Raw genomic sequence first — 6,046 nt, forward strand, 5'->3', positions numbered from 1 at the left:
ATACAGTCAACAACAAAATCACTGGCCACTTAGTGGAGGTGCCAGAACTTTCAAATTGTGGGAGCACACCAAAAAATAGAAGGGCCAATGTAAGTGAAAAAATCCACATTACAGCTTCTAAATAAATACTTATTTGGACGAAGACAGAACAGTTTCAGTCATATTGTACTATTTACATCTAGCAAGTCATCTCTACAGAATAGGTATCTCAGCTTCACCAATATGTGTCCTGTGTAACGATCCAGCAGAAACGAATGAAGACCACTTGAAGACCTGTGAAGCATTAAGATCAGAAGAAACTACAGTTCAAAAGTATTGGAAAGCACGAATGCTAATGGCTTCGTTGCTAGATGCAGGGCACTAGAAAACAACAACAATATTTAAATATTTTGGATTTTCCATTCCTTCACACCTATGGGGTTTGTGATCAGGAGGAAAACAGAAAACAGTCAATCTTATAACTGTATTACATGCCACAAAAATCTCAGCATATCAAATTGTTGTTGTTGTTGTTTTCTAATGCCAGGCATTTGGCAATAAAGTCATTTGACCTCTTGCACTCCAATATTTTTCAAAGATATTATCATGGCCAGCCACTGAAGCACAGATTTTGAGGTGTTCCGAATCCATTTCTTGGTTTGAGTTGCACAATGGGCAGTTAGGGGACTGATATATACCAATTCTATGCAGGTGTTTGGCCAAACAATCATAGCCTGTTGCCAATCTGAAGGATATCAAATTGTAGGACTTCGATTAGAGGACTTGGGATTCTCTTCCTATGCTAAGAAGTTAACTCATGGCCCCATGGAATGTCCTGGTGAATTAAACTTCTTTTTTTTCGTATCAAAGAACCTTCTCTCCCCCATACCCCCCCAAAAAAAAAAAAAACTTTTTATCAGTTGTATCCCAGAACCGGTCTGTGCTTTTTTTTTTTTTTGGCTGTCAAGGTTATAAGCGTGCAAAATTTGATAAATATCGGTCAAAATGTGTAGATTTCTATAGAGAACATACATACAAATACTGTTTCCTGTACCGTGGATATGCAATTGTAGGCTTGACAATAAACTGTAAGAATGTATGACTGACTCCGAAATCTGACAGCTACTGGTCACTAAATAAATCTCATAACAAACTCGAAAACCAAACTACTTAAGAAACTGCACTTGTAGCTGGCACTGAAATGTAAGTCCATCTTGAATCTTGCGTACACTACTTTTAACACATATATAAATGACTGATTAAATGGCATACTTACTAGTGTTAAAATGTAAGGTTGCAATAATAAACAGTTAGCTCAAGGGCAGACAGACGATAAAAACTGAGGCAATACTTTAATTATTATAATGTTCTTTATATTAAATTTAATCAGACAAGTCTTTAATAGAGACCTGCTCCTGAATTATGAAGTCGTTATTACATTATTACACATTTTAAATACTTACTACTATTTAGTGAAAAACAATATATAATTATTCACATAATATTCACTTTCATGTTGAAGGAGCTTAAGGGTGGCTAAAATTAATTTTGGGTGGGCTCCAGCCGGCCACTTCTTGCTAACTGGGAATGTCTGACAAAAGGACACCTCTCTCCTTTGAAGTGTTGCAGGTTGCCAGCCGGTTTTCTTAAAAGTTTTGCAGAATATTCTCTTAAACAAACACGCACAGAGGTACCATAAAAAGTGCCGAATTATTCTAAAATTATCATTTAATTGGAAATGCTTTCTCCAATAATTTCCAAGATTCGAATTTTCACAACAGAAAGTGTGGCAATAATTGTACTCAGAAAACTCAGGTGTTAGAACAATATACTGGTATAACATGATGTTCTCACTCTTTTCTTCACCCACACCGCCTGATAACATGATGTCCTGACTCTTTTCTTCACCCATGCTGCCTGACAAGACAAATTGTTAGCATCCGAAATTAAAATAGGCTATACTTATAAGTTATATCTTGAGTTTGTTTTACCCATTTTCAATATTCTGGAACATGCAATCGCAAAGAGAAAAGCCCCAAATTCATAATTTGAGAGCTAGTGTTGTTTCTGCCTTGCAAACTACCCTCACTTGTTTTGTTAAACCCGAACATTTAAGGTCAGCAGAGATGGAAAAATTCGAGTACCAGGATCCACAAGTTTCGCTTCCTGCAGAAAATCTCTCTTCTCTTATGAGACGAACTTGTCCAGACCAGTGTTTGTAAGATAATTATTATAATTTATTTATTTTTTTATTTTTTTTTTTATTTTTTACATTTTGAGTAGCATTTTTGTAGTTATCTTGGCATTTTTTTCATTTTTAGTACTGGCATTTTAAATATATGCAAAATGCTAAAAAAAAAAAAAAGGCACTTTTCAGGCACAAACATAGGTTTTTAGGCATCTGTAGGAGTTCATGGTTCATTTTAAGTCCTACAGAATTTTAATAGGGGGATATTGTGTACATGAAACATACGGTAGAGATATCTAACATACGTCTAGGACATGGCAATTAAAATAGGTACGGAACTAGAAATCCAGTCCCTAGTTATGACCAGTACATAAAACAGAGTGCTAGTGCGTATGTAATGTCAATAGTAATTTTACTGCCAATAAAGTGTGTGTTGAATGAATTCAGAGGGTTGCTAGTAGCAGTATTGGAACAGCTGAAGATTTCTGGAATAATATCCGGAAAAAATTGTACGCAATCCCTAACAAGTGAGGCATTCAGATTCAAAGGTACTGTTATCAGTCTGACATAGTTTTTAGTAAATAGCAGAGACATTTCTAAAACCTGATTCAATCTTAAAGTAAACTGAAAATTATCATTGAAATTTCATATGGATAAAATTTATTAAATTGGTACTTAACAGAAAGGTGCAGAAGTACCAACAGAATTTAACCAATTTATATATAAATTTTAAATTTTTTGGGATAAGAATGATTTTGAAACTACACTCCTCGAAATATTCCCTCTCTTGTCGAAGTTAATTTTGTATCTTTTGAATCTATGCCATTCTAGTGTTACAGTGGAGCGAGTGTTTTCGTCGATGAACTTCAGGAAAGCAAAAACAAGAAACAGATTACTACCTGTTCATTGTAAATTGACTGATGTTTATTCCACGAACTAGCAGAATGCGTCATCCTCCTCCACGAATGCTTCAGTCCCCTCAATGCGCTCCGTAATCACCTATGATGTCTTGTACACAATGACAATGGTGATATCAGAGCTCAGCATTTATGTAACATTAAACACGTATAGGTTATTCGTTATCTCGTGAAACCAAATGCATTCTGCGCCGTAAGTCATACTAAGAACCTTAGGGTGGGGGTAAGTGAGCTAGCTATAACTGCAAGTCGAAGTGTTGCAAAAGAGGGAAGCTTCTCAGTCCACTTTTTCTTCCCCTCACGCGCAGGTAGGTTTCACGAGATACCAAATGGCCTATAGTACCTGCAAAGACATTGTGCTGTTTGGCAAGAGACTTGTGTCAAATCCCAATGCCATTAGAATTGTCCACATTCGTTACTGAAGAAGGCTAAAACTGACTTGTATGAGACAATTGCTCGAGACCAGCTGCGATAATCATCTGTGTATTATTATGAAAATCTAAAATCTGTAACTTGAAATTTATATTGCAATTTACTGTTTTTTCATGTTTGAATCTCCTGATTTTATAACTGGTAGGGATGGCAACACTGTAAATGGGACTATTCTTCAAACAGTACTTGTCAAACCATCACAAACTCGTACTGGAAAACCCCCATAGACTTCACGAAGTTCCCTTACTTGAGGCAAAAATTGGCGTATGTTATGTTATGTTATGTTGTTTCTGCCAGAAGAATAATAGGGCCCTTGACGGAATTTTTTTTTTTTTGAGCCTATTAAAAATATGTCTTAATCTTGTGGTAAATAATGGTGTGATCGAGGAACGAGGTGCGGTGCTGCAGTCACACTGACCCACGTAATATGTGGTAGTATCAAAATCGGTATTCCGAACAATAGCGGTCAGGCATGGACACTGGGCTTGGACCAGCTTAGGCCCTCTTACAATCAAAGTCATGAAGATCACGGACCGCGGGCGGCAACCGATTCCAACTGGCGGAACAGGGCTCGCTGCCCGCCAAACTTCACACAGGAATCCCGGGAGGGGCGGAGCTTATGACGAATGACAATTCCCGGCCCCGGATTGGCCGATCCGCCAACCAATCCCGTTTCACCTAAGACAGCCTAACATCTATATACCCTTCGACTTTCTGTTCGGACATCACTTCCCTGAAGATGGCTGCAGAGATAGCAGTCGAAAGCTTGGAGCATTCCAAAATCCTGACTCGGCTGATATCCCGCGAAAACATATTAGCGAATAGCTAGTTTATTTTCGAGAAAAGAACACCAAGGCTACTTTCCGCAAATTTTCTCGCTGGCGTAACTCTGTCGAATGTGTAGTGGAAAGAAAAACAATGTGTGTAGCGAATAGAGCTTTTCAAACGCTATCTGTAGTGCAAATGACAACCCTCTGCACCGCAAGCATATGGACGATAGAGCCTGACAAAGTTAAAAAAAAAAAAAGTAAAATTGATTCTTCAGAGGAGACTTTTTCCTACACAAGGCGAATGAAGGAGCTGAGCAGGATTACTAAACTAGATGGCATTTCGGAAGGCGGTCAGCTGCTATTTGCGCCGTAGCATTTATGTTATGTGACGTCACAAGCTTGTACAGTAGAACCAATTGGAATCAGTCTGTAACAAGTACTTCCCGAGTTCATTTGTTCATGTATGAGTGTTTCAATACATTGAATAAGTAGAACTAACATTTTCTGTGTGTCTGTAAGATAAATAAATGGAAGAAGAGACTGTAAAAAGACAAGTATTGCACAGGCAGGAGCGGAAAATAGTGTTTGTTTTGTATAATTATTTTAAAAACATTGACGAGCAGAACACTGCTGGCCATCTTGATGCTGGCTGCAACGTTGCCAACGTGCAAGAAACGATTGCAGAAGCATGTGGTGTGGGATTGAGAACAGTGCAAAGAATACTGTTAGTGTAGGAAAGAGGGTTTGTTTGGTGTCATGCTTACAGTAATCAACGGCTAAGGTAATTATCATCTTTTGATAATTTAAATTCTCTCCTGCGCTATTTGTATTGCACGTGCGCGTGAAGTAAGATGTGGCAATGTTGTATGCTGCCTTGCTCTCTCTATCTGTCTCTCTGGACGCAAACACTAGCAAACTACCACCTTCCGAATTGCTGTCGACTCTAGTCACAAGCAATAAAATCGAGCTCCTTCTTTGCGCGATTGAGGAAGGAGTGCAGTGCTGCATTCACCTGTGACCTACATTGGATGTGATATCATCAAAATCGGAATACAGAACAAAAGTTTATTTTCGAGAAAAAAAAAAGACCAATAAACCACCCTTCTGTGAACTTTCTCGCGGCCATAAATCCGCCGAGTGTGCAGAGGGAAGAAAGCCAATATATATAGGGCAGAAAGGACCACGAGCCTTAACTTTAGTGTAAGGGATGACATTGTACCCCCAAGCATATGGACAGCATAGCTCAACAAAGACTAAAAAAAACCGTGAAAATCGGCTGTTAAGGGGGAGAATTTCTCTTTTTTCTAAAATGAGAAGAAAGGATCTGAGAGCCTCCACACCCCTCTGTTGTAGAAGCCCTACATGGTACAAGTAACTAGCAAAGAAATCTAGTTCCTCCATTGCCTCTCATGCCTTCACGAGGAATTAAAATTTTTGAGTCTATAAAAATGATAGGGATATTTTAGTCGCAAATCAGCGGGTATAATAGCATAATCGAGTAATGGGGCGTTGTCGTAGATTTACCCGTGATCCACATTGGACGAGGTAGCATCAAAATGGGAAGCTCGAACAAAAATTAATTTTCCAAGAGAAAGGCTCAACCACTCTTCTGTGAACATTCTCACTGCTATAGCTCTACAGAATATGCAGTGGGAAGAAAGCTGTGTGTAGGGCTGAGAGGTCCCTGAGCCCTAACTGTAGTGCAAGGGACAACCCTGTGCCTCAAAGCGTGTGGATGGTAGAGCCTGGCGAATTAAAAA

The sequence above is a fragment of the Periplaneta americana genome, chromosome 13, assembly GCF_040183065.1.
Source record: "Periplaneta americana isolate PAMFEO1 chromosome 13, P.americana_PAMFEO1_priV1, whole genome shotgun sequence".
NCBI classification, from domain to species: domain Eukaryota; kingdom Metazoa; phylum Arthropoda; class Insecta; order Blattodea; family Blattidae; genus Periplaneta; species Periplaneta americana.